Source organism: Podarcis raffonei, chromosome 5 (assembly GCF_027172205.1).
Source record: "Podarcis raffonei isolate rPodRaf1 chromosome 5, rPodRaf1.pri, whole genome shotgun sequence".
Lineage (NCBI taxonomy): Eukaryota > Metazoa > Chordata > Lepidosauria > Squamata > Lacertidae > Podarcis > Podarcis raffonei.
The window spans coordinates 74183383-74203000 of NC_070606.1; the positions used below are offsets into that span (position 1 = coordinate 74183383).

The window sequence follows — 19618 nt, forward strand, 5'->3', positions numbered from 1 at the left end:
AAGAAGGCTGACCGTCGAAGAATTGATGCTTTTGAATTATGGTGCTAGAGGAGACTCTTGAGAGTCCCATGGACTGCAAGAAGATCAAACCTATCCATTCTTAAGGAAATCAGCCCTGAGTGCTCACTGGAAGGACAGATCGTGAAGCTGAGGCTCCAATACTTTGGCCACCTCATGAGAAGAGAAGACTCCCTGGAAAAGACCCTGATGTTGGGAAAGATGGAGGGCACAAGGAGAAGGGGACGACAGAGGACGAGATGGTTGGATAGTGTCTTCGAAGCTACAAACATGAGTCTGACCAAACTGCGGGAGGCAGTGGAAGACAGAAGTGCCTGGCGTGCTCTGGTCCATGGGGTCACGAAGAGTCGGACACGACTAAACAACAACAACAACAATCTGTAGTGTGATAGCAGTGTTGGTGTCTACACAGTATCAGAACTGGCCTTTTATCCTGTGTTATTTCTCAGTAAACCTTTTCATGGGATGGTGCTTCTGGAGTCCTTACAGATACAGACAGTGTGAAAGATTTTTTTGCAAATAACTGTTCTGAGTCTCTCCTGATATCTAGAGCTTCTGTAAGTGAGAAGGAAGGAGTCACACCCTCCTTGCGTTAAACTGTATTTAGTATGACCAAGATCTGAACCTTTGCACCTTCTTTTTTAACAGAGGCTTCTCACCTCTACAAAAACGATGAATGTGTAAACGCACAAACAATAGAACTGTAACTTGTTTGGTTTTACAAGATAGGAAGCAAAGAACACCTAGAATGCTCCCCCCCCCAAGTATTATTTATTTAATTGTGGCAGATTCTAATCGTGATGGGAATTTTTTTTCCAGTGACGAGATACCAGGAAATTGTCAATCCTTATATTGTTGGACAAAAGCCAAACATATTATTACCAAATTGCAATTGAAATGAAAGGCAAAAAGCAGGCTAAGAGTCTGCTGTTCTGTTAGGCAGCCCATGGCAAAGTAAGTGATAAGCAGAGGGAAAGAAAACCAAACACATTGGACAGCTTCCTGTGGTCCAATGTTACATTCCTCCAAGGTCTGTTAAGGCCACTACTGAAGGGGGGGAATGGAACAGCTGGAATGGAGAACAAAGCAGTCAGCGGCACCCCGTGAAGGGAGGAAGGAGTGAGCTCTACAAAACAGCTGATAGGGCTAAATTCAGCTTGTTTTTCCCCCTGTTCAACAGTTCTTGTGCCATGGCAAATAAAGGATGGACACACAGATTTGCATCTCTGTTTGGTTTACAAGACTCGTCGGGTTTGTTTTGTAAAGAGCTGTGGGAAAAGGTAGACATATCTTAATCACACTTTCCTTATGCCGACGGACCCTGTAGGGAGGGTTGCATTGTGACTCTCCCACTCCACCCCAGTTCTCTTAACTTAAATACCACACTGCTTCTGCCAGGACATGAGCAATACAATGCACTCAGCTGGACATTTTCTCTCTCTTCAGTGCATAAAACAATTTTCAGCTCTGGATGCCTTGTCTTTCTAAAAAAAATAAATCAGTTTGCTTGAACTTCTTTAGTGCTACTAAATGCAAGAAGCAGAGCATGTGTTATAAAAAAAATGGAGCCACTTTTTAAAAGAGAGATAATGTTTATTAAACAAAATCAAGCTACATATCTAAATCTTCTACTGCCTCTTGCAACATGTGATAGATGTTGCCAGGGTTACATTGTGGAAATGAACTTTGCAAATCTATAGGGCATCAGCGAGGAATCAACATGCTTTTGTAACATTTGAAAGTATAATCAAGTCAGCGTTGTGTACATCTGGTTATGTATATAAGATTGTTTATATAGATACTAGTTCCTAGTTTCCAACTCCTTGTCCTACTCTAACATAGCCAAGAAATGGAAGCAGAGATCAGGGTTAGGAGCTGACTTCTCAATGGATCCCACTTTACTAGGGGCAAATAGGTTGCTATCTGGGTTATAGCATGACCTGCCCCCTAGTACCCAGACACTGGGGCCACCAAAGGAACAGGCCACTAATTGTTGGAAGCCATCTGGTTCACAATATACGTAGTGTAATATGTTTCCCTCCATATCTGAGCCACTGTTTAACCCTGAAAGAATGGGTGGAGTTTCACACCTGACCTTTCTCAAACAATTAAAATGCCCCTCTAAGGCAGGCGCGCGCGCGCACACACACACACACACTTAATTAAACTTGTTTGTCTATGCAAATAGTTTATTTTCCCTGTAAATACTGCTACCGGTAAGTGAGCTGCAAAGCAATGAAACTCTCCCAGCAAGCTGTAAGAGAATGTGTTTTTTGTTTTGTTTTATTTAACATGTTTGCTAGCTCATGTACTTGACTCCATAAAGACTTCCTACATGACTATGTGGATGCCCCCCCCCCCAGATAATGGGGAGGAAATGTAAATGAAGAGGGGAAGAAGACTTAAGATAGCCCTCAATTCATGCTACATTTCTGCATTATTTTGATGCAGGAGGGGATATTACTGGGTGTGTTTTATTTTGCAGATCATGTGGTACTGGAGATGTGGATAAAGAAAGCTTCTGCTTGGTACATTATCGGATCCCTTATGTGTTCCTTCCCGCTGGTGACTTCATGATATATGAATGGTCAGGAGATAGTCAGTAATGAAATAGCCAATGTCTTCTTCCAGTCTTCTCCCAACCCAGATGAAGGGGTGACCTGGGATAGAAGATATAACTCTCACCTTAACTATGGCCTTTTCTCCCTTAATGATTAGCAGCCTTCATTTCTGTTTCCAATTATCACTACACTTGGGGCTAACACTATGGTGAGGGCAAAACCTCATAGATAACCCTTGTCTCTGAGAAGCTCTGCTTCTACTGTCTCTGTATGCCAAGTGGACAGAGATGCTTTATGTACCCCTAGTAGTCCTTGCTATATCTATGCTCTCCCATTTTTCTGCTGACACCGTAACAGCAAATATTATATAAAAGAGTGTTATATAAAAGAGAGGTAATGTAATCTGTGCTATTTTTCTAGAAAAAGAGGTGCTGGAACTCTTTGTTCAATATTTTTTTTATTCCCTGAGAGGTGCCAGAACCAAGTTCCAATGATTTCTGGCTGGGCAGGGGGACGACGACCCTGAGTATAATATACAAACGTGGGTGTGATCCCAGCTGTTTGTTAATTATACGTAAAGTAAAAATGTTTAGGATTGAACTATATACTAATAGTGACTTGGGTTTTCTTATGCTCCACACACTTGAGAGAAGTACCAGCAGTCTCGGAAGAACCTGAGATATGTGCAAGTGCAAAACAACAACAACAACAACACACCCCTAGATGAGGCAGAAACTCTAAAACAAGATCCATAAAAGGAAAGTGGCAAGGGTTCAAGCGGAAGTGTGGATGATCCCTGAGTGGGGGTGGGACAGATAACTAGGTGCGGTAGTTGAACAGGAGTAGTTGAACAGGAAGCCGGAGAAGCATAGATATACAAAGGGTAGAATGAACCATCTGATCACCCGGCTAGGTCACTTTCTGGTTCACATTTGAAAGCTCTTTTTCACGTTGCCAGAGACAGAACATAGCAGTGTTCCTTTATATGAAGTCGTGGCACTGCTCCATCTATCTCAGTTCTGTCTGCAATGACTGACAGTCGATCACCAGGGTTTCAGACAGGCCTCTGTCTCAACCCTACCTGGAGATGTTGAGGAAAGAACCTGAGTTCAGGACTGAGGACTGAACCTGAGTTCTGCATGCAAAGCACCTCGCCTGAACCATCCATGATCCTTCCTCAAGCATTATTAGGAGACCTCCTATTCCAGGCTTCCTCAACCTCGGCCCTCCAGATGTTTTGAGACTACAATTCCCATCATCCCTGACCAATGGTCCTGCTTGCTAGGGATCATGGGAGTTGTAGGCCAAAACCATTTGGAGGGTTGAGTTTGAGGAAGCCTGTCCTATTCCCTCCACAGAGCTACAATTTTCAGAGTTCCCTGGGAAGAGGGATTGATTGTTAAGCTACTCTGATAATTGTAGCTCCTAAGAATTCTGAACATCCTTTAAAAACTACAGCTCCCAGAATTCTTTGGGGGAAGCTGTGACCATTAAAAATGGTATAATACTGCTTTCAATGTACAGTACAGATGGGGAAGATGGAATAGAACAGAGTGGTTGGAATCCTACCCTAAACAGAAGCTTTCCATTCTGCAATAGTTTGTTGCAGGGTAGGACTGTTAAATATCTAATTGGCCGGCAATTTCCCCCATCCGTGTTTCTATGATCAAATTAGATTAGTGAAGTAGTTCTGCCTTCTTTTTAGAATGGGAGTTTTTGAGGAGCCAATTTGTTAACACAAAAAGAAAAGCAGGTTCTGTTGCGCGTGCCTCTCTCTCCCTTTCCCAGTGAAATGGTAATGGTGCAGAAGATGGAAGAAGGAAGCAGTGAATAAAAGAAGAATGTGGGAGGCAAGTCATGCTTGCATTCCTACATTCTAGGGATACATAGGATGGTCTCTCATGTTCCTATCTGTCATAGTCCTTGCAGTGAAGAGGGGAATTTGGAGAAAGGCTACCAAACGATCATCAGCTAGAGCTATGGATGGAGGAGGAATTCCATTCAGTTCACATTTAAAAGTGAACGTACCTAATTCACAATTTCCAAAGCAATATGTGAACCAAACAAACCTAGCCTTCAAAATTCACACTTCTTTGAATTTTGTAATGTTGTCATTCAGCCAATTAGCATACAAATGCATACATATAGAAATGCATGTATTAGTGAAAATAACAAAAATGCATTATGCTAAGGAAAACTGCTTTGGAAAGAATGTGCATATTGTGTTATTAACTTAATAACTTTCAGAATCCAGGATGGCCATAAACATAAGATAAACTTGATTAACTATTTGCAAAATGAGGAGTCCCTATTAAAGGAAGCCATAGCTTCTCTATTGCTGAATCAGTCTCCTGCTTAGAGGTCCCTTCCAGTCTCATCTGATTCACTTAAAGTGATAGCATCCTCACACATAATAGGAGAAATGTGCACTAAAACGCTGTTGAATTTTCAGCAAATGGCTACAATCTTTTTAGGCCTAAGCACTCATTATATTCATGATGTCATTAGCAACCACATAAAGATTTTTAAAACATGTACAAGAGGGCTGGTTCAGTTGTCTTCAGGAACGCAGCATTCCTGAAAATTTATTCCCCACCACCACCACGGTGCAGAATTTAGCATTAAGGGGAAAGGATCTCATTGGCACCAATGGAATATTTTCCCCTAATACTAATTTGTTGGGGTGTGTGGTTTAACTGATCTCACAGCTGGGAAAGGATGACTATTATTATACCATTCCACGCTCTGCATTCCGGTGGGCAATTCCCCACCCAGCTCCTATGCCTAGTATTGAGTTGTTGTTTTCTTAAAATACATTAACAATGCGATTAGCAATTGTGTTGTGTAACTTGTAACTTGGAAAAGATCCTGATGTTGGGAAAGATGGAGGGCACAAGGAGAAGGGGACGATAGAGGACAAGATGGTTGGACAGTGTTCTCAAAGCTACCAACATGAGTTTGACCAAACTGCGGGAGGCAGTGGAAGACAGGAGTGCCTGGCGTGCTCTGGTCCATGGGGTCACAAAGAGTCGGACACGACTAAACGACTAAACAACAACAACTTGTAGTCAGGTCCTTTTTAAAAAAGCAACAAACATGATAGAGGTTTATCTGGACAGATTGGGGAAAGTGGAGTTTTCCTGCCCAGTAGGAAGAGAGAGGGCGAGTTGAAGTCACTGTTGGACAAATAGTATGAGTACTTGGGCAATTCTCACATGGGCAATTCTCCTCAAGGTAACAACACAAGTTGGGGGCATGTTGAAGCTACAGCAAGGCTTCTGTCTGTTTAAGAGCTCTGGAATGGTATGGTGTTTCAACAAATGCAGGGTGTGGAGAACTATACTTGCCTTCCTCAGTTTATAGAAGAAGAAGAGTTTGGATTTGATATCCCGCCTTTCACTCCCTTTAAGGAGTCTCAAAGCAGCTAGCATTCTCCTTTCCCTTCCTCCCCCACAACAAAGACTCTGTGAGGTGAGTGGGGCTGAGAGACTTCAAAGAAGTGTGACTGGCCCAAGGTCACCCAGCAGCTGCATGTGGAGGAGCGGAGACGCGAACCCGGTTCCCCAGATTACGAGACTACCGCTCTTAACCACTACACCACACTGGCTCTCCAGCAGGACTAGCTATCCTGTGGTCTTCCAGAAGGTGCTGGTCTTCATCCTGTCATCTCTGAAACATTAGCCAGGCTGTCTAGGGCTGATGAGAGCTGGAGTCTGACAAAAATATGGAGAATTACACATTCACCACCCCAGGTTTATGTGGAAATAAACCTGATTTATTTATTTTTAATCTATCTGCATCATCATCATCATTTGCATTTATAGTCCACCTTTCTTCCAAGGAGCGTAAGGTGACATACAGAGTTATCCCCATCTCCACTGTATCCTCACAAACAACCCTGTGAGGTATGTTGGGCTGATATATGTGATTGATAGTCGCCTATTTAATTTAGTGGAGTGAAGTTTAAATGCTTGAGGAGGCTCCTTTGGGGGGAAGAAAGGGGTGTAAATTCAGTAAATAAAGTTACTTAAATAACCGGTCCTATCACTTTTCAACATAGGACCAGTTATTTATTTAACTTTACTCATTGAATTTACACCTCTCTCTTCCTCCCAAAGGGGCCTGCTTGACACCCAAATGACAATGAACATATTAAACGGCCTGATTTGACCAGCCAGCCCTTTATTGCCTACTTCGACTGGCAGTGACTTTCCGCTATCCCAGGCCTTTTTCATCACCTGTTACTTTTTAGTTAGAGATGCCCAGAGGTTGAAATGGAACCCTTCTGCGGAGGAAAGAGGCGCACCCCTTGGCCTCTGTGGGAATGCTTTCATTCCACCTGCCACACTCTCTCAGTTCCTCAGATCCTATTCACTTGTCCTCTGTCTCCCCAATACTTTTGCTTCCTTTACTGCCCTATCGTTTTTTTACAAACAATACCAAACCAGTCTGCAGCTTTTCTTTTCTCTTTTGACCTGGAAGGGAGCAACTTAACTGGCTTTCCTTTAACTTACTCTTGCTTTGGAAACCAGTGGCTACGTTCTTAATACACTGTCTTTTAGCCATCGGAATCTGATTAACACTAATGAGACTTATGCAGTTAAAAATGTACCGCCTCAGCCTGCAAATGTGACCCCTTGGTGCTATCTCTGACTTCATAAGCACCTGCTATTTTGAGAGAAAGGGTCAGCAGTTCTTTCTCTGATATGACCATTGAAATTCAACTCCTGCTGTAGAATGGTATGCTAATATCCAGGCAATCAGATTATGATATACCATATTTTTCACTCTATAGGATGCACCGGACCATAGGACGCACCGGACCATAAGAGGGGGAGAACGGGGGAAAAAATTCTCCCCCTCTCTGCTCAGCGCCCCTTCAGCGAAGGGGCAGGAGAAACAGAGCCCCTTCCATTTCTTCTCCCGCTTCCCTGAAGAGGCACTGCGCAGAGAGGGAAAACCGTGCAGTGCCTCTCCAGCGAAGCGAAGCCTAGAGAGCAAGAGGGATCGGTGTGCACCGACCCCTCTCGCTCTCCAGGTTTCAGGCGGCTATCCGCGAACTCCCGCTGCGCTCTGAAGGCTTGCGGATAGCTGCCTGAAGCCCCCGGAGCGCAGTGGGAGTTCGCACTGAGCTCCGGGGGCTTCAGGCGGCTTCAGCGAAAGCAACGCAAAGCCTCCGGAGCACCGGTGGAGCTCTCCCTCTGCACTTTAGAGGCTTCGCGTTGCTATCACTGAAGCCAAGGAGCCTACATTTGCTCCATAGGACACACACACATTTCCCCTTAATTTTTGGAGGGGAAAAAGTGTGTCCTATAGAGCGAAAAATACGGTACACTGCGTGTCCACTCCAGATGTGAGTCCCATTGTGTTCAGTGAGACTTCCTTTTAGAAGTTTTTTGGGCTTACAGCCACAGCCCATTGAGGGTAAAAACAATGGCACTGTTCAGACAATCGTTCCTGGTTCTGTAAACCATCATAAACCTCGTCAGTCCTCCCCTCCTGCAATTCTACACCAGCTTCAGTGTGATGATTCTGGTTTATATTAAACCAGGGCTTCCCTATTACATCCAAGCATCCCAGCTTATTTTCCTGGTTTGTTAACTAGCATTAAGCCAGAATTCCCTGGGTCAAATGTCAAGTGGAACTCTGGCTTAAAACAAGCCAGGCTGTTTGTATTGAAGCTAGTATACAATGGATGGGTGCATGCACAACCCCACTGGAGGAATTCACTTTTTCAGTTCCATTCCCTTTTCTGAGTAGCAGATTTCAACTGAAACTGAAATCTGGTGTGCTACACTCACATGTCAATTTGTTCGCAGTAATTTAGTTGTTCACTTTAACTGAACGCTCCAGATGTTTTTGTGCATGTGTGTTTGTTTTGCTCATGGTTTATCGTAATTGCATCATACATTTTGTAGTTTGGAGCCTCCCTAAAAATTTATTACAAATGTGTGCCTTACTCACAGTTTTGCTGCACCAAGGGTTATTATAGGAGTGAAAGTGGTTTGGGTTAAGTTCATCAAACGGTTACATATATATTGTGATAATGCATGACGCTTATTCATAAAATAATAAATATAAATCTATTTTTTAAAAAATGGCAACCAGAATTTGACTCAAAAAACTTAATCTGTGCCTAAAGGTAAAGGTACCGCGGACTTCCGGGTTGGCGCCATTGTTTAATGGCGGATTCCCTCCGAGCTCCGGAGGGAATTGGCTCCGTAGCGTCTGGGTCTGGCCGCTGCGGCGAAGCGGGGACCCTTAAAATCACAGGCGCGGATGCCTGTGAACACAGAGACTCGGCGGGCACCATTTGCGCCCCCCCAATCCGCGCCGGAGCCTTTTTAAAGGCTTCGGAACGGAGGCAGGGTGAGGCGTGGTGCTGAGAGTACTCCCTCGCCTACGGAGTGAAGCCGCAAGCCATAGACAGAGAGCGCCAACTTCTTCCAAGACCGACTGGACTCTAAAATATAAACCCGTGAGTAATACGGAGATTGGAACGTTTAAAAACTTAATTCTGGATTTGGAACGAGCGGGAAGGGGCTAAAAAGGAAGTCACCCCCCCCCTCTTTGTAAACAATTTAAAGCAAAGGACTGGGCAACTAAGGTCGAGAGAACCTGTTTCTTAGTGAAAAGATCTTGATTTCACGGTTTTGACACTATAAGGATTTACTGGAGGATAAAAAGAATTTGGGGGCTGAAATTTCACCCCCCCCCCCGAGACCCGGGAACGTCCTAAGAGAAAGTCTGTTGCATGGAAGATTTTGACAGCTGTCAAGAGAGCTGCGAGTCAGCTAGTTGCCAGCTGGAAAAAGAGAACATTGTTTCTGCTGTTTTTGTTGTTTTATTTGAAAATAACGAGGGCTGATACAAATTAACTGGACTTTTGGTTTTGAGCTGAAAGGAATATTAAGGAACTAAAATCCCCCTAGAGGGGTAATAGGGATACTACATTACAAAAATGGCTGGAGTACGTAAATTTCAAGCAGAACTGGATAGAACACTCGCTCTCTTGGGAAACTTGAAAGATGAATACAATGTTATGTCTACAAAGATATCACTACTACACTGGACAGTGAACAACAGTTTTGAGCCTGATAAGGACTTGAAACAGGAAGCCTACTTAACTGAACAAGTAAATGAAACTGAAAGCGCAGAAATGATGGAGCAAGGTGCGGTCTTTGAAGAAAATGAAGGAGAAGCAGGAGATGTGCAGGAGTTAAAGGAGAGTTACAATATGAGGCCTGACATGATGATAAAAAAGGACAATAAAAATTGGATGTGGAAAGCCTGGTCTGAATGGGAGATTATAAATCTGCGGAAGGTGAAAGTTGGAGCCTTGGGGACATCTGGATCTGTAAGAAATTTGAAACAAGAGTTGGAGCCCCCCATAGGCTTTGCGTTCAAGTATGGAAGACTGGCTGGAAGCAACAAGGATTCTGCTGGGCCGGAGCCCCTCCGAGACTTGGGGTTTAACATTACGGACCATCAAAGAGACCGGCAGAAAGGAACTGAGAGAGATAAAAGGGCCTCGGACGTGAGGTCTCCAGGCTAAATAAATAATATAAAGACTGATGGACATTGGTTGGGGACTGGAACCGGGAAAAAGGGCGGGTGGAGGTTGGGAATCCAAAGGGTACATAAGGATAATTTGTTTTTCTTTTCATTTTCAATTAGTGGTAAGGAAATTGGGTAAATCGTGGAAGGGAAATTTTGGTCGACTTTAGGAAAAAGGTTTAAGAACAATTAATGAGGTATAAGTATTGATGTGTGTTTTCAATAAGGTAAAATTGGTTTCTTCTTTTTTAAATTAATTGAAAATAAGATTGTAAAAAATAAATGGAGGAAATGGAAAAAAGAAGCAAAGTAAAATAATGGTATGTTAGAATAAAGGTATAAATTAAGGTAAAGAAATAAGTTAAGGACTTGCTGAACTGATAATTTAAATTGGAATACAAGAAGGGGAGGTGTGAGGAGGTCTGAGAAATAAGGTTAAGAACAATAAGTATGAATAATTTTATGTGTTTTCTTCTATTTTTTCTTTCTTTGTTGTTTAATTTTGTTATGTATTTTTGTATCTTTCTTTTGTTTTGTTTATTTTTTGTTCTTGTTTAATTTTTGAAAATGCTAATAAATATTTAATGAAAAAAAAAAAAACTAAAGGTAAAGGTACCCCTGCCCATCAGGGCCAGTCATGACCGAATCTAGGGTTGCGCGCTCATCTCACTCAAGAGGCCGGGAGCCGGCGCCGTCCGAAGACACTTCCGGGTCACGTGGCCAGCGTGACTAAGCTGCATCTGGCGAGCCTGCACCAGCGCCGCACACAGAAACGCCGTTTACCTTCCCGCTATAAAGCGGGACCTACTTTATCTACTTGCACTTAAGAGTGCTTTCGAACTGCTAGGTAGGCAGGAGCTGGGACCAAACGACAGGAGCTCACCCCGCTGTGGGGATTCAAACCGCTGACCTTTCAATCGGCAGGTCCTAGGCTCTGTGGTTTAACCCACAGCGCCACCTGCGTCCCTTCAATCTGTGCCTACACACCAGTAAATTCTTTCCTATGAAACATGTTGGAGCCTCTATTTGAAGATCTTTTATTGATGAATGGTGAATTTCAGGTCAGCAAAGATTGCCAGAGAAACTCCAGTGTGAAACTGCTGAACTAGAGCAGTGAACACACCATACATTTAAAAATACATTTAAAGCATATGATTTCCCCCAAGCAATCCTGGAAACTGGAAGTGAAGTGAAAGATATTTCTAATTAAAATATTCCCCAAATGCGTTTTCCTCTCATTCCTCCTTCTAGGTTTTCCTCCTTACTGTGTCTTGGCTATAGGATGAAAATTAATCACAGTAGAAAAATGATGTACCAATGGCAAAGGTAAAAATGTAAAGGTAAATGACTGCTGGACAGTTAAGTCCAGTTAAAAGCAACTATGGGGACGGCACTCATCTCACTTCAGGCCGAGGGAGCTGGCATTTGTCCACAGACAGCTTTCCGGGTCATGTGGCCAGCATGACTAAACCGCATCTGTCGCTTCTGTCACTTCAGGCCAACTAAACCACTTCTGGCACAATGGGACACCATGACGGAAACCAGAGCGCATGGAAAAGCCTTTTACCTTCCTGCCGCAGTGGTACCCATTTATCTACTTGCACTGGCGTGCTTTTGAACTGCTAGGTTGGCAGGAGCTGGGACAGAGCAACAGGAGCTCACCCTGTTGTACGGATTCGAACCGTCGACCCTCAGATCAGCAAGCCCAAGAGGCTCAGTGGTTTAGACCAGAGCACCACCCAGAGGGTAGGACCCAAACCAATCTCTTCAAGTTACAAAAAAAGGAGATTCTAACTAACTAAACAGAGAAGCACTTTCTGACAGTAAGAGCTGTTTAACAATAGAACAGACTCCCTTGGAAGGTCGTGGACACTCCTTCTTTGGAGGTTTGTAACCAGAGGTTGGGTAGCCATCTGTCGGGCATGGTCTAGCTGACTTTCCTGCATTGCAGGGGGTTGCATTAGATGATCCTCGGGGTCCCTTCCAACTCTATAACAACTGTTATTCAGTTCCCTCACTGCGAGACGTGAAGCTACAGGGAACCAGGCAGAGGGCCTTCTCGGTAGTGGCACCTGCCCTGTGGAACGCTCTCCCATCAGATGGCAAGGAAATAAAGAACTATCTGACTTTTAGAAGACATCTGAAGGCAGCCCTGTTTAGGGAAGTTTTTAATGTTTGATATTTTATTGCTTTTTTATTCTGTTGGGAGCCGCCCATAGTGGGTGGGGTATAAAGAAATAAATTATTATTATTATTATTATTATTATTATTATTATTATTATTATTATCCCAAAGCTGGTGATATATGTAGCAGAGCAATGCCCCCTTTTTAATTGGCAAATTAATCTGAAAAAAATAGGGGTTGTATTGTTGTTTGTTCTAAATTATTGTACTTTTTTAAAAAATCAATTCCCGTTTTTGGATAGCTTTTATCTTATTTTGAGAACCTTTTTTAAGAAAACCATTCTTAGTGAATCTGCAAAAACTTGGAGATACTGCAGAAATTTGTTCAATTAAAAAGCACCTATAAGACATTTCCCAATCAGTTATGAAGCTCAATGGCAGACCTTTCAAGGCATTAATAGCCTATCCTAGCCCACAGTGTAGCTGAGATACTAAAAGGAATATAGGAATAGGAAACCGCTGGAACAAGGAAATAATAATTATGTGGAACAGAAGCACAGAATACTTTTAAGATTTGTCTTGGCACACACAGGGTTTTGGTACAAAGTATAAGTGGCACTTATTCATAGCAGCTTGGGTTGTGCTTGAAATGCCATTGAAACAAACTGCAGAAGCCTTAGGACAGTTTAATGCCTGCAAACATCTTTAATTCTTCAGTACCATTTGTGATGGGACGCGGGTGGTGCTGTGGGTTAAACCACAGAGCCTAAGACTTGCCGATCAGAAGGTCGGTGGTTTGAATCCCCGCAATGGGGTGAGCTCCCATTGCTCGGTTCCTGCTCCTGCCAACCAAGCAGTTCAAAAGCACATCAAAGTACAAGTACATAAATAGGTACCGCTCAGGGGTCATTTGTGAAATTGAGATTTGGGGCAGATCTACACTCGTTTATAACGTTAAAATGTGACACCAGAGGATGCTGCAGAGCAGCAAGTCACCGACAAAGGGAAATTGCCATTGAACCTTATAGAACATTCAATTGAATAACGTTTAGCAGATCAATGGAGATCCAGTCTTGGAGAATAGCTTGATTCCAACATTCCCATTGGAAATACAGATGTGGTCATTTTGTACTAGAATTCACAAAGATCTAATTCCTCAAGCATTCCTAGCTGGGACTAGGGATGGGGGAGAAATGTGATTCAGTTCAAAGCTGTATCTATCAAATCTATCAAACAATATGAGAACCAAAACATGGTTCAAAATTTTTACTTATCTGAATTGAATGCAGTTCTCCAACCAGTGTTTACAAGAAATGCACATTTTAGGGGGAAGCATGTATATATAAAAAAGAAAAACGGGAAAATAGCATATGATACAAAAACGCATACTATGCGGAGTTATTGCTTACAACTATGAGAACATTCATCAAAACTGTATACAAAGGTGTGTCGATACGGAGAAAATTGCACTAAAATGCTGGCGAATTTTTTGTTGACTGAACTAAAAAGTTTCTTGAGCCCAATTAAAAAAACACACAGCTCATATTTTTGTCATTTTGTCACCCCCCTCAGTGTTGACACCGGGGTTGGCCCGCACCCTCCGCACCCCCTTCCTCCGCCACTGAGAGTTAAAAAATCATTTCCCCTTTCTTTTATTGAACCTCACACTTCCAAATCTAGGAACAGTGCTTTCTCTCACATTTTCTCTCTTTCCTTTTGTGCTCTTATGAAAGGTTTTGTTCATGATTTGTATGCATGCTAAGGTTTTTTCAGATATGTTCTTTTCTGGAATTCCAGAAAAGTATGCACGTGGGGGGGCGCAGGTGGCGCTGTGGGTTAAACCACAGAACCTAGGACTTGCCAATCAGAAGGTCGGAGGTTCTGATCCCCGCCACGGGGTGAGCTCCCATTTGCTCGGTCCCTGCTCCTGCCCACCTAGCAGTTCGAAAGCACGTCAAAGTGCAAGTAGATAAATAGGTACCACTCCAGCGGGAAAGTAAACGGCATTTCCGTGCGCTGCTCTGGTTCGCCAGAAGCGGCTTAGTCATGCTGGCCACATGACCCGGAAGCTGTACGCCGGCTCCCTCGGCCAATAAAGCGAGATGAGCGCCGCAACCCTAGAGTCGGCCACGACTGGACCTAATGGTCAGGGGTCCCTTTACCTTTACCTTATGCACATGGAAAAACCCAACAACAAAACTGAGCACAACAGACACACAACTGTGGCTAGCTGTTATGCATGCCTAGTTATGAGTCTAATGGAAGGGGTGAGTTTAACTAATTGGCATGTTTGGAGGTTCTAGCAGGGGAGCGCAGCTATCGTATACCCTTGACCGAAGAACGGTACACTCCTTCTATCTGGGATGGTCATCCTCTTCCACCGAGCGTGCAGCTTTGGGAGAGACGCACATGGAGCAATGAGGGAGGAAGGGGACACTCACCTAGCCAGCCAGATCAGCTGAATCAACCTGGGCGATCAATGGGGTGACAGATGTCACAGCCAGATCGCCCTCTGGAAACCTGCAGAAATGAGGCGGATTGCTTGCCTCTTCTGCCCTTTGGCGGGTGACTGTGCCGTTGGGTGGCGACGACATCGCAGTGGCCTATCTATTCTGAATGTATTCTGAATGTTCTTATGTGATGCCAATAAAGGTTATTTGACTTGACTTGAGTAATTGGCAGGTGGGATAAGATGAACGCAACGTGGATTATGTCAAAAGAAGGGAGTGCCTACAAGTGTGATCTGTAAGAAGCATATTTGCAGCTGAAACAAAGGCTGAAGCAAATGCGCACCTGAGCGCATTAGGAAGACAAATGAGAAAACAGTGGATTCTCAGCAATACATAGCTCTCATATGGACATGTCCATAGAAAGGGGTGGGGGTGGGGCTCCCTTCCATTACACAACACTTTTACAGCTTATCCCAGCACACGTGGGTCTATCAACAAATGCTCAACTGGGGCTGCTCCTCTTTGCTTCTGGTAGCTACAATTGTGCCTTTCTATTGTTCTTGATGGTTTCAGATGATGGATTTTAAATGCAATTTTAAATACGGTTTTATTGCATTTTAATCTGATTATTTTATTAGTGTAATCCACTCTTGGAGCCAGCTGGCTGGAAAGCAAAATGAAAATAGAATGAATTAATGATTGAATATAATATTTTGAGGAAAAACCAGCCATTACTGTTTTAAAACACATAGACGCAGATTTTTCTCCCCACGCTTATAACAAGTTTCCATTCTTTAAATAGAAGTCATCTTATAATTGTTTGTTTGTTTGTTTTATTCTTAGTTGGAGGGTCAACCAGTCAGCTGGCTATGTGTTCCACTTTACAGAGGACTATCTAAAGGGGACATCTCTATGAAGCATTGCCTAGTCTAAGTCCAGTTTAAAGTATACAGGAATAAAAAGGGAGAGAGGGGCCTTGAAGTTGCCAATCAGACTAAGTAGGCCCAAGGGTCAGTCTTTCACCAGTATGGAGAGATGTATTTCCACTGAAATGATAGCAACAATGTCTAAATGTGCATCTGAACATATAAATATTAAAGGGACGACAGAGGACGAGATGGTTGGACAGTGTTCTCGAAGCTACCAGCATGAGTTTGACCAAACTGCGAGAGGCAGTGGAAGACAGGAGTGCCTGGCATGCTCTGGTCCATGGGGTCACGAAGAGTCGGACAGGACTAAATGACTAAACAACAACATATAAATTAACATAGGCAAATATTTGTGGTGTAAACCCCCTAAAGTACCTGCAAAGTTTGCAAGCAGCCCATCAGTCACATTAAAGGTAAAGGTAAAGGGACCCCTGACCATTGGGTCTAGTTGTGACCGACTCTGGGGTTGCGGCGCTCATCTCGCTTTATTGGCCAAGGGAGCCGGCGTACATCTTCCAGGTCATGTGGCCAGCATGACTAAGCCACTTCTAGCGAACCAGAGCAGCACACGGAAACGCCGTTTACCTTCCCGCCGGAGTGGTACCTATTTACCGTATCTACTTGCACTTTGACGTGCTTTCGAACTGCTAGGTTGGCAGGAGCAGGGACCGAGCAACAGGAGCTTACCCCATTGTGGGGATTCGAACTGCCGACCTTCTGATCAGCAAGTCCTAGGCTCTGTGGTTTAACCCACAGCGCCACCTGCGTCCCATTCTGCTCAGAATAGACCCATTAAATTAATGACCCTATGTTCAGTCATGCCCATTATTTTTTATGGGCCTACTTTGAGTAGGACTAACATTGGATGCAACCTTTTGTCCCCTTCCTCCTCCCCCCCATGCATTTCCTTTCTATCTGTGATGCATAAATGACCACCCTGGCAACCAGTCCTCCTGGTGAGTCACTGTCTTCACCCTGGCTACAGAACTGAGATTAGGAAATGGGCTATGACGTGAGGATATCGAAAGAGGCTATGTGATGAAAATAAAGGCCTGAAGAAGGAAGGAGAGAAGATGCAGCGAATGGAGTAGAGGAAAGCAGAAATGAGAAAAGGTGACTCAGGGAGGGGGGCAGGAATCTTGTGCAGAGCCCAAAGGAGGAAATGCTTTGTGCTGATGGTAAGAAGAGGCAGTCAGGCAAGAGTAGTAGCAAGACAAAAAGGAGCCCAGAGCTCAGTTCAATACATTGATTGAACGAACCCTTCAATTCTCCATACGCGCATCAAACCGAACCCAGAAGTGACCAAAAAAGTATAAAAAAAATAATTCAAGGAACAGGGCAGGGCATAGGTGGGGCAGGGGCACAACAGGGTGTTTGCAAACTTTTTCAATTGTATATGATTTCACTGACATGTGCGGTGCCTTGAAATGGGGATGTAACGAGAACTTCCGGGTTAGCGCCATCGACTAATGGCGGATTCCCTCTGAGCTTCGGAGGGAATCGGCTCCGCAGGATTGGGTCTTGCCGCTGTGGCGACGCGGGGACCCTCAAAAATCACAGGCGGTGAAGCCTGTGAACCTGGTGACTCGGCAGGCACCATTTGCGCCCCCCCGACCTGCGAAGGAGCCTTTTTAAAGGCTTCGGAATGGGGGACGGGGTGAGCGGCGCGGTGCTGAGAGTCGACTGCTTCTCCTGCGGAGTGAAGCCGCGCTGCCATGGTCGGAGAGCGCTGACTTCTTCTTGTAAGCAATTGGACTTTAAAGTAACAACCCGTGAGTAGTATGGAATTTGGAATTGTAAAGAAAATTTTCTTTTGAATTAGGCACAATCGGGGAAGGCGCAAACAGGAAGTCCGTCTCCCCGTCTTGTAAACAATCTAAAGCAAGGACCTGCTAACTAAGGTCGAGATAACCCCTTCTTTTCTACTTGGTAAAAGACATTAATTTCACGATTTGGCAGTATAAGAAATCTTACTGGAGGATAAAGAGCTAATCTTGGGAGCTGAAGTGCCACCCCCCTGGACACGGGAGTGCTCCGCGAGAGAGCCTGTTGATGAGGTATTGAAGAGTTTGACAGCTGTCAAATTAGCTGTCAAGACGGAAAAAGAGAACTTTGTTTCTGTTGCTTCTGCTGGATACATTTGTTACAATTTGGTTACAATTTGTTGAAAACAAGGAAGAACTGATACAAACTAACTTGATTTTTGGATTTGAACTGGAAGGAATATTAAGTAACCAAAATCCCTCTAGAGGGGGTTTTGGGACATTACAAGAATGGCTGGAGGAGGGAAAATTCAAGCTGAATTGGACAGAGTTTTTGTTCTCCTGGGAAAGTTACAAGGCCAAATTGATGTTTTGGCTACAAATGTTACAACTCTGGACTTAATAGTAAATAACATCACTGAATTTGATAAGGATTTGAATCAGGAAGTCCATGCAACTGGACAAGAAGAGAAACTTGAGAGCTTTGAGAGTGTGGAGAAGGAGATATATGTTGTTCCTGAAGAAAAGGAAGGAGGAGCTGTAATTTTGCAGATGACAAAGGAGAGCCAGAGGCCTGACATGATGACAACAAAGGAAAATAAGAACTTGATGTCGAAAATCTGGTTTGAATTGGAGATTGAAGAATGGAGAGATCTCCTTATGTGGAGATCTGAAGACTTAAGGATTACAAATTTGCTTAAGGTGGAAGTTGGAGCTTTGGGGACATTTGGACTTGAAAGGAGTAAGAAACAAGATTCGGGCTCCACTTTTAAGTATGGAGGTCTGGCTGGAAGAAACATGGATCCCGTTGGGACAGAGCTTCTCCGAGATCTGGTGTTTAATATTAAGGACTATCAAAAAAACCGGCAGAGAGGAATTGAGAGAGAATTAAGAGCCTCGGACGTGAGATCTCCAGGCTGATAGTAGACTAAGACTGATGGACATTTGTTGGGAACTGAAACCGGGAAAGGGGGGGGTGGAGTTTGGGAATCCAAAGGGTACATAATTACAATCTGTTTTGTTTTTACTTTGTTTTGTTATTTGTATGAAAATTGGGGAATTCGTGGAAGGGAATTTGGGTCAACTTTAGAAAAATGTTTTAAGAATGAGTACTGATGTATAAGTATTGATGTTTAAGTCTGGATAAGGCAAAATTGGTTTTTTTAAATGAACTAAATAGAAATAGGTCAAAAATTAGGGATAAGGACTTGCTGAACTAACAATTTGAATTGGAATATAAGAAGGGGAGGTGTGGGGAAGTCAGGGAAATATGTTATAGAAAAATAAGGATTGTGAACTCTATGTGTTTTTAAACTTTTTTGTTTTTTCTTTTTTGATTCTTTTTTAATGTATTAAATTTGAAAATCTCAATAAATATCTTTTTTAAAAAAAGGAAAGAAATGGGGATGTAACGTAACCGGGGGTTGTCTGTATAATGAAAGCGCCAGCCAAACCTCCCTGGGGAGAGCATTGCGCAAACGGGGAGCCAGTGCAGTTTGTGTGTATGTGTGTGTTCACCATTGGTAAAAGGGATGCGGGTGGCACTATGGTCTAAACCACTGAGCCTCTTGGGCTTGCCGATCAGAAGGTCGGTGGTTCAAATCTGCGCAACCGGGTGAGCTCCTGTTGCCCTCTCCCAGCTCCTGCCAACCTAGCACTTCAAAAGCACACCAGTGTAAGTAGATAAATAGGTACCACTGCGGAGGGAAGGTAAAAGGCGTTTCCATGTGCTCTGGTTTCCGTCAAGGTGTCCCGTTGCGCCAGAAGTGGTTTAGTCCTACTGGCCACATGACCAGGAAAGCGGTCTGTGAACAAATGCCGGCTCCCTCGGCCTGAAGCGAGTTGAGCGCCATGCCCCATAATCACCTTTGACTGGACTTAATCATCCGGGGGTCCTTTACCTTTTTTTTACCTTACCCTCTAGAGCAGGAGAAAACAAGCTTGCTCCATCCGATGTGACAGCCCTTTATATATTTGAAGACTACTTTTGAGTGTGA

General features: G+C 43.7%; 1 protein-coding gene across 2 annotated transcripts in view; it reads left to right on the plus strand.

Annotated features, from left to right (window-relative positions):
• The window catches only part of GRK7 (G protein-coupled receptor kinase 7), a 52441-nt gene that overhangs the window by 20692 nt on the left and 12131 nt on the right, over positions 1 to 19618 (plus strand). The gene's annotated exons all lie outside the window — the stretch shown is intronic.